We start from the raw sequence: 10,660 nt of genomic DNA, 5'->3' as shown, positions 1-10,660 counted from the left end.
TAGCATGAGACTCATGAACTGTGTCGCAGGGCCGGCATGTTACTGGGTATTCGGAGGGGCCACTCGCACAAAATGGTGAGTTGACAACCTGGAAGGAGCGGAATACCTAGCCCTGGTCCTCACAAGTTCCTACTTCACGCCTCCTCGAGTCATATGATAACAAAAGACTACCAGCTGAAACATGGACACAGCTGGTTGGCGTAGCCTGGGCAATGTTGCCAGTCCGGCAATAGCAAAGTGAAGAGGTGCGACGCGAACACTGGCGCGGTAACCATAGTACGGTGATAGAGGAAATGCTTCACCAAACCTGAGCGTCTGCTCACCATGGAGGTGCGGCTCAAAACGGCGTCTGTTCTCCATGTTAGGAGCGGCTGATCACCGTCCTAGTGCCAGCGTGGGACTCTAAACAGAGCTGTGCACGATGGTCCCCCGGCGAGACAGGGGGTTGGGGCAGGCCCAACAAGCCGCCCTGGAAAAAAAAACAAAGTTGCAAATACCGAAGAAAGAAATACGGATCGGAACAATCGGCACAGACCTACGCGACGAAATAAGGACTACGATTGGAAACTCGGAACATGGAACTGCAAATCGCTCGGCTTCCCGGGTTGCGATAGGTTAATCTATGACGAACTTCAACCACGCAACTTCGAAGTCGTAGCACTGCAGGAACTTTGCTGGACGGGACAAAAGGTATGGAAAAGCGGGCATCGAGCGGCTACTTTCTACCAGAGCTGTGGCACCACCAACGAGCTGGGAACCGGCTTTGTAGTGCTGGGTAAGATGCGCCAACGCGTGATTGGTTGGCAGCCGATCAACGCGAGGATGTGCAAGTTGAGGATTAAGGGCCGTTTCTTCAACTACAGTATCATCAACGTGCACTGCCCACACGAAGGGAGACCCGACGACGAGAAAGAAGCGTTCTATGCGCAGCTGGAGCAGGTGTACGACGGCTGTTCGCAACGGGACGTCAAAATCGTCATCGGCGACATGAATGCAATGTTATGATCAACGATGAACCAGAAGGAGACGAAACAAAGCTAAGTGCAATCAACCATCAACACTAACACTCACACCCACACATCATTACACAAAATTGAAACAGACATGAATGCATCTATGGATGTAAAATGTCTTAAATAAATACAAAAAAAAATCATCAACGTGCACTGCCCACACGAAGGGAGACCCGACGACGAGAAAGAAGCGTTCTATGCGCAGCTGGAGCAGGTGTACGACGGCTGTTCGCAACGGGACGTCAAAATCGTCATCGGCGACATGAACGCTCAGGTAGGACGGGAGGCAATGTATAGACCGGCAATCGGGCCAAACAGCCTGCATGCCGTATCGAACGACAACGGCCAACGATGCGTGAACTTTGCAGCCTCCCGGGGTATGGTAGTTCGAAGTACCTTTTTCCCCCGCAAGGATATCCACAAAGCCACCTGGAGATCACCTGACCAACACACAGAAAACCAAATCGATCACGTTCTAATCGACGGGAAGTTCTTCTCCGACATTATCAACGCCCGCACGTACCGCAGTGCGAACATAGATTCGGACCACTACCTAGTTGCAGTATGCATGCGCTCAAAACTCTCGACGGTGCATAACACACGTCGAAGTCGAACGCCGCGACCCAACATTGAGCAACTACGGGACACCGGAGTTGCCCAGGACTACGCGCAGCAGCTGGAAGTTGCACTACCCACGGAAGAGCAGCTTGGCGCAGCTTCTCTTGAAGATGGCTGGAGGGACATCCGTTCAGCCATAGGTAGTACTGCTGTAGCGGCACTAGGTACTGCAATCCCGGACCGAAGAAATGACTGGTTTGACGGCGAATGCAAACTGTTAGTAGAGGAGAAGAATGCAGCACGGGCGAGAATGCTGCAACACCGCACGAGATTGAATGTGGAGCGATACAGACAAGCGCGGAACAGACAAAACTCGGTTTTCCGAAGGAAGAAGCGTCAGCAGGAAGATCGAGATCGCGAGGCGATGGAAAATCTGTACCGCGTAAACGACACACGGAAGTTCTACGAGAAGCTAAATAGTTCGCGCAAAGGCTACGTGCCGCAAGCCGATATGTGCAAGGACTTGGACGGTAACCTTCTCACGAACGAGTGTGAGGTGATTGAGAGGTGGAAGCAGTACTATGACGAGCACCTCAACGGTGAAGCAGCAGAAAACGAAGGTGGCACGGCAACAGACCTTGGAGCACGCGCAGAAGACGACAGGCTACCGGCCCCTGATCTTCAAGAAGTTGAGGAGGAGATCGGTCGGCTGAAGAACAACAAAGCAACTGGTGTAGATCAACTACCAAGTGAGCTATTGAAATACGGTGGTAAAGCAGTGGCTAGAGCGCTGCACTGGGTAATTGCCAAGATTTGGGAGGAGGAGATATTACCGGAGGAGTGGATGGAAGGTGTCGTATGCCCAATCTACAAAAAGGGCGACAAGTTGGATTGCTGCAACTACCGCGCGATCACACTGCTGAGCGCCGCCTACAAGGTACTCTCCCAAATTCTATGCCGCCGTCTGTCACCATATGCAAGAGAGTTCGTGGGGCAATACCAGGCGGGATTCATGGGTGCCCGCGCTACCACGGACCAAATTTTCGCGATTCGGCAGGTTCTGCAGAAATGCCGCGAATACAACGTGCCCACACATCATTTGTTCATCGATTTCAAATCCGCATACGACACAATCGATCGAGATCAGCTATGGCAGATTATGCACGAGTACGGATTTCCGGATAAACTGACGCGATTGGTCAAGGCGACGATGGATCGAGTGACGTGCGTTGTTCGAGTATCGGGGACACTCTCGAGTCCCTTTGAATCTCGAAGGGGGTTACGGCAGGGTGATGGACTTTCGTGTCTGCTGTTCAACATCGCGTTAGAAGGTGTGATCAGAAGAGCTGGGATAGACACGAGTGGCACGATATTCAGGAAGTCCATCCAGCTCCTTGGTTTCGCCGATGACATTGACATTATGGCACGGAACTTTGAGATGATGGCGGAAACGTACATCAGACTGAAGGCTGAAGCTAGACGGATTGGACTTGCCATCAACGCATCAAAGACAAAATATATGAAAGCAAGAGGTTCTAGGGAAGACAATGTTAGCCTCCCACCCCGAGTTCAGATTGACGGTGACGAAATCGAGGTGGTCGATGAGTTCGTGTATTTGGGCTCACTGGTGACCGCCGAAAATGATACCAGCAGAGAAATTCAAAGACGCATTATGGCAGGGAATCGTGCCTACTTTGGACTCCGGAGGACGCTCCGGTCGAATAAAATTCGCCGCCGCACGAAGTTGACTGTCTACAAGACGCTGATTAGACCGGTGGTCCTTTACGGCCACGAGACCTGGACTATGCTCGTGGAGGACCAACGCGCCCTTGGTGTTTTCGAACGGAAGGTGTTGCGTACCATCTACGGTGGAGTGCAGATGGATGACGGAACGTGGAGGAGGCGAATGAACCACGAATTGCACCAGCTGCTGGGAGAACCATCCATCGTCCACATTGCAAAAATTGGGCGACTACGGTGGGCTGGGCACGTCGTAAGAATGCCGCACGACGACCCAGTGAAAATGGTTCTAGAAAGCGACCCAACAGGAACAAGAAGAAGAGGCGCGCAGCGGGCAAGGTGGATCGACCAAGTAGAAGGCGACCTGCGGACCCTTCGCAGACTACGAGGCTGGCGAACTGTGGCCATGGATCGAGTAGAGTGGAGACGACTTCTTCGGACAGCAGAGGACAACAAGGCCTTAGCCTGATTGGTAAGGTAAGTAAGTACTCGCGCAAAGTATGAAAACAGGAATATTCTCATTTTCTATATAACATTTATTGTCCTATTCTGTGGCGTGTGGGTGTGGGTTTTCACAAAAATGTGGCGTGTATGCGAGGGTTTAGAAAATTTAGTACTGTACTCACTGCTGCAGCGGGATCTCCTAAGGCGTCGCGACTCTGGCGTTGAACCACACGGCTGCTCCTGCACTACCGTATGGCCGGAAACTTGCGGCGTGGACTGCAGACCAGTGTTGTTGCAGCTTTGGGAGCATGGCGGATCTGGTGGCGTCATCAGCCACATACGGCTCAGCAGGCGTTGCTGGCTCGTTTGGTTGGCAGGCGTCTTCCGTCGTTGACGGCATCGGCCTGAGGGAATCGAGGACCATTTACTATTTGACTCGGAAGCCATCTTGACATCCGAGCCGAGCCGTGTGAGACCGTTTTATTTACGGTACGAGGTCCAGAACGGAGGCAGGCTTTCCAGACCAAACCCCACAAGGAGGGGGGGTAAACTAAATGACACTGCACTTTATGATACCGGTCTACACGGACGCCTGTTTACTTCTCCTCATTATAAGGTTTGTTTAGAAGATGGCCAATCGCATGCCGCCGGTCATTCTCCATTTTTAGCTTAAGGCTACGATTTTCCTCCTTTTTGTATCGTTCGAGTGTTTTTGCAGCGGTACTAATCCTCTCGCTACTGTGTGTGCCTTCTGGGTTTGTTCTTAAAATACGTGAATTTTCCAAACAACAATAACTCATACAGACGAAAATCCACGGATTGTAACCAACTGGTTACACTGGTTTTTGGCGAGTTGGACCAAACTTGTCAGAGCGTGTGACGATGACGACACTTCCACGGCCCGAAACGAAAAAAAAAAACGAAGTACGAAACAAACTATAACCGAACAACTCGAGCGAACAGCTTCTTGTGCCAATTAATCCTAGCACGGAAGCTCCCATTTTCTACGCTGACCTGTTGGTGAATCTAGATTTCAAAGCTTTAAGTCTCCCGTGGCTGACTGTGGTGGAAAGCTCACAGGATATCCTCATAGAAATCAACCAAAGCTTCTAGCATGTTGTTTAGTGTCGGTAAAGCACAAAATCGAAGTTCACTTGTATGGACTAGCAAAGAATGATGGATGATTCTAGCCAGAGATTGAAATTTTCGCCTACTTGAGAAGAGAAACGTCATTTTTCACCTGCTAGGAGAAATAGATGAGAATGTGAGAAGCGAGAGAATATTATACGCTCACAGCAGTTTTCGCGAGAAAAGCAACAGCGATTTATTTTTTTCGGAGAGCATAAGCGGCAGATAAATCGTTTCTTTTTCAGTGAATTCTTGATGCCGATAATGATTTTTCACTTCGTTCATACACCTGAAAATTCACTTTCCGCACGCCAACGACGATCCGAAATTAAGAACCAAAACAAAAGTTAGGGAACATCCATAAATTACGTAGAATCTGAGGAGTAATGGAGAGGGGGTTGCAACATTTGTAACGGACCATGCATAAGGTATAGAAAAAAACGCCACGAAGGGGGAGGGGAAGGTCTAAAATTTCTTAAGAAAATTGCATTGTCATTTATGGATGACCTTTATGATATGACAGAAGGTATAAAAAGGAAATAAAAAAAAATCTGCTGGACTGGTTGAAACGAACGAAATGCAAACAGGTGAGGCTATGTGAAATCGTTAACCCTTTCCTTCTGCCGCTGTGTTTAAATGGATAACACAGGATGACGGCACACTCCGTCAACCATTTAATCAGCGGAAGAACAAACGAGACGGGGAATTTCCAAGCCTCAACTGTTAACATCACATTGGATTGGAACCGAACAATTTGGGGTTGTATTTTTTTTCGCTGTTGGTAGTTTTCAGAGCCAAATGGGTGATGAAAAAGTATTTTCGTTGGTTTTTGAAGAGAGATATTTTCGGATTATGTATGAGAGAGGATAATGAATTATCGGTGAAAAAGGAGAGATGAAAATGTGAACGGTTTACAACTCACCGAAAAGTAGCTTGAGTGAGGAAATGCTTATCGTGCAGCTGAGTGAGAATTTCTATCTCTGATTCTAGCGAAGTAATTCGACCTTACTCTTAACAGATGCTTCTGATGCAAGCACTTTTCCACAGCACGTTTCCATAAGGTGGCCTCTAGCTGTTGATAATTTATTAGGAGCATTTATTGAGAATGCTCAATACGTGGGTGTTCTGCTAATGTTTTTAACGATTCCATAACTTTTAATGCTTCGCTGGAAACAGAATGGAATTTTTTTGAATTTGAGTAATGTTTGGCTATGTGCAAACATTACTCAAATTCAAAATTTTCCACTGAAGCACTTATTATAATAATAATCATTGTCGAGGGATGGCACAAGAACTCAGTTGGGATGAATTAAGAAGAAGAGGAAGGAAATTGGAAAAACTGCATGATGGCTTTCCAGGAGGCAATCATCTGCAGTGGTGATAGATTCCGGCTGTAAACGCAGTCGAGCTCGAAGTTAACTAGGAGAAAGTTTTCCGCACGTCATCGGCAAAACGCGTCATGGATGGGAAGAAAGTCTATATTGATTACTTATCTTTGATACAAGCGGAAGAAGGCAGAGTCGAAACGACCCCATTTCTACATCAACAATTTAAAAGGGCGGGTCAACCATTTGTAATCGATGGCTTTTAGCGTAAATTTCTCGATAATCAAATTACACCAGCGTTCCATTGCGTCAGTGTATTTCGATTCTCGAGAAATTTGCTTTCAAAGCCATTGTTTATCCGCCCTTTTGAATTGTTGATGTAGATTTCCCATTCCCTTGGGTTTGTCACAAGTGATAGCAAGAAGGATGTGATAACTTTCAGGAGAATCCGACTCTGACGACCACCGTCGTTTGTCACGCGATCCCGTTTCGCTTTCTGTTCAGTGTTTATATTAATTATGTTGTCACCAGGATGACATCAACCCCCATGCAATCCGGGCACGATCATCACCCGATGGTGAAACAAACAATTTGCTGCTGGTTGTTGAAATTGAAAATATAAATTGAAGTAAAGGGAAAGCACACTGTTCGCCTCTACTGGTTTTCTGCTTTTCTGCTTTGTGTCATCGATTCGTGCGACCCTCCCGGAAAAGCGAAAAGTGCTCAGGGTACAGACAGACACCCACCCGTCCTATCCCAGCGACAATTACTCTTTGCCAATACCTACTGATGACGGTAACGTGGTTTATGATGATTGATTATATTGCCATGGAGTGATCCGTTGAGTGATATGGAGGGTTTTCAACGGCGTGAGTCCACCGTGACAAAGCAGCGGCCATCAGTTACGGTGTGCTGCGAAACCATCAAAAGGTGTACATGTTTGACTGGAACTGCTGGTGGCAATAAGTATGTTCCGTGAAGATGGAAATTCTGGATATGTTTTAGCTTTGAGAAGGGTGTACCGCATTTTTCTCGATCAGCTTATTTATTGTTAGAGGAACGTACTATACATCCGAATCTGACATTGTTCCATTGATTAGTTTGAATTAGTGAAATTCAAAGCATTCTAATAGCGAATTCGTTTATTATTCAGTTCCAACCTGGATCGGGTATCAAGATTGGGTCTGCTTGTTTTCTGACAAACGTCAGTTTGCTCGTTTGTTTTTAAAACCTAGCTCAGGTTGAGGTTCGCACTGACAAAAAGTTCGGTTTCGCACTGGGTTGGAACTGGTTCCAACCCCGATAATAAACGAATTCGCTATAAGCAAGCGGTTGTTTCCAGTGTTCTGATAAGGTTTCCAACCCTTACGGTTGCCATACCGCTAGGAATCCTGTAAAATTAACTTGCGGTTGTCATTCCACACCCACGATTTTAGATTCACCTCCAGATAAGACCTACCTAATGCAATGGGATGGAAGAATCAATTTACATTTGCAAACTGAGCCCGGTTACAGCCTTTTGCCTTCTGTTGATGTGACTGAACGAAGCGAGCCAACTTGTAAAGCTCCTATTTGCTGCTGAACATATGTGACCTGCAACCGTTTTTGTCGAAGTAATGTAACGAAATCACGACCATCCATTGAAAAGGGCCTATCAGCTTTTGCCTACCGGACGGCGTTGTTGGTTTGCATGGGCGGGCTTCGGTCCGGGCCAAAAAGGGCATTACAAGTGCTGTTTGCAGAAGCTGATAGGCCCTTTTTTATTGTCGGTCGAGAAATGTGAACCACGAGAATGAATGGAATGTATGTACTGAGGAACGGGATAAAATTGCTCGCTTAATTACCGAAACTGAAAAGCTGCGGTCTGCGGTATGGCTCGTACCGTGGCGTCGTCGTCGTCGTCGACGACTTTTGTTCGAATGAAATGAAATTATCGATTGTTTACGCCAAGTTCTAAGTATTTGCGAAGGGAAATATTGTGAACCGGCTGAATGTTCTCATTCTAGATTGGAACCCATTGTAACGGCACAAGGAGCAAGTTGCGAGATTATAAGAAAATTTTGAAAAATATTTGCATGGGATTTATTAATTATGAAAAGGCTTTGAAGTGAAGTTGAGCGGCTGACGTTGCAACTCCTCGTTGCAAAGCTCCCCCTTACCGTCGGCAGTCTTCGACCTTCGCTCGCAATACTTTGGAAACTTCTTCATCCTAGCCTGCAAGCCAGTTTGTTATTGAATAAACAAAAGTTTCCGTAGATGGCGCACTTTATATCAATGTCTTAGATAGTAATCACACTCCGTATGGTCGGAACACTGTTACTGTGATGTCTTACTAGAACATTGCTCATAATCGATGCTGCAGCTGAGACGCGTTTTCGTTGCTATTAGCTCGTACGTTTTACCTTCCTTTCCAGCCCTGTAATGGTGATTACGTATGCCTATGGCTACGCATTTACGGAATCCGATATTTACAAAGCTTCCTAATCAAATTTATGTTGAGCTTCTAAAGGCGCAACAGCTTCTTACTCCTTTGTTATACTGCTTGGTGGTTTTCGACAATCGATTTGTCGAATGCGTAATATATGTAATAGGTATGTGGTATACCACATCGAACTGATTGATGAATCGCGTCACTTGACAAAATTCTGCCCATAATTCGTCGTGTTCCGATGTGTCACACTCTCATTTGATATATGTAATGCCCCGGAAACATTTCAAGAAAATTTGAAAATTAGTATCTTGTTGACAAGTACACTGTACACAAACATCATCCTCTGATCGAATGAAACCTCAGACCATTCAAAACAAATCATCGAAATCGCTTTTTCGAATGATACCTGCAACGGATGACGGTTGTTTTGAAATCAGATGATTTTCCTCTAGAAAACAGGATGAAAATTGTTATGAGAAGGGATAGGGCCTTCAGTTGAAATGCGTAATGCTCTCTGCAGAATGAATGTCATACTAAATGGAAATGTATATGGTATTGGTTTAGCCCCATAACGCAAATCATTCAAAACGATGATGTAAATAATTCTATCGAATGTCATTTGCTGATCTGAGCTGACAAACGAGGTGGAAGCATATGCATCGCTATCAGAGCTGTGTCGAACAAAGGTAAAGGACGAAAACCAATGTTTCCTCCACCACGAAAAAATTTTGTATCCATTATGGAATGGTTTATTAGATTATGGCTATTCAGTATAGAAATGTTGATAATCAAATTATAAATTTAAAAGCACTTGCAAAATCATTATGTATTTGGATGACAGTCATATGGATGCTCATCATCTGACGACGAATTCAACCATAAGAAAATCATCCGAAATTCTAATGCATATCGTTAAAGGGCTCGAGCAATGCAATAATCATTCGAAGTATTGCGGATGTTTTGGTTCAGTGTAGTTTCAGTTGCCTTGAGTACCCAAAATTAAGTTCTTTTCACTCATATCGGCACTATAGTCATAGAGGTAACTCTAAGACTAGTAGGTCCCGAAGAATCGTGCTCAACTTTTTGGCTCAGCTCTGGTACTATCTTCGGTCCCAAGCTAATCGATTCACCCCTCGAAACATAGGAAAATCCACTAACCCCTCATTTTATCTGTCAAACTTTCATAGCGAATCAAAACAAATATTGTGTAGTACTAGAATTTTGAGAAGAATGGGGTACGTTAATCGTTTGCTTGGGACCAATAGGCTAGTCAAGTAGTAAGCCAATTTAAAATCGTTAGTTTCGTATTGATTGTTGCTATAGTGCAGGAACCCAAAAGTAGGTAAAGCGGGTCAAAGTAATTTTCATTTACTTGTGTGCAGTTCGTATGGAATTTTCCACTGGATTTTTAACCAAAAGTAAGTTAGTTGTACCCAACAGTAGGAAATATGATTATACTCAACGTTGGGTTCCCACACTTTACTACCCCTGTTGGGTGGTTTTGCTCCTCCGTTTTTGACAACATTAGAAGGAGAAAAGGAGACAAACTAGTCAAAAGTAGGTAAAAGTGACCTGGTCGTTGGGTACTTTTTTCTTACCGTGTGGCAGAATTGACTGCACGCTATTTCTAAACAACCCCAATTTGAGTAGGATCTACTCATACCCGTCAAAAGTAGGGCTACCCTAAATTGAGCAAACAAAGTCGGATTCAGGTCGATGTTTTCCATTCGTCATCTTGTCAGTCCGAACTTTGTTTGCTCAATATTAGGTACCCTACTTTTCACGGATCTAAGAAGATACTACTCAAATTTGGGTTGTTTAGAAAAAGCGTGTGTACCGTGTCGATCTGTTCTTTCACGCAAAGATTAACATTTTGTCTACGGGATTTTTCAGTGGAGTGAAATTATAAGAAACCGCTATTCCTTTTTATTTAACGTCGGTCTCTGTTCCGCAATCTAGTGCCAATCACCGACGGACATCGATTGCCATCCTTTGACGGCAATCGAATGTGCAGGAAGGCA

The sequence above is a fragment of the Ochlerotatus camptorhynchus genome, unplaced genomic scaffold (genome assembly GCF_037179485.1).
Source record: "Ochlerotatus camptorhynchus isolate MF236.1 unplaced genomic scaffold, CSIRO-AGI_Acam_v1.1 ptg000094l, whole genome shotgun sequence".
NCBI lineage: Eukaryota > Metazoa > Arthropoda > Insecta > Diptera > Culicidae > Ochlerotatus > Ochlerotatus camptorhynchus.
The sequence above is the reverse complement of the archived record's forward strand: the minus strand, read 5'-3'. Positions refer to the sequence as shown.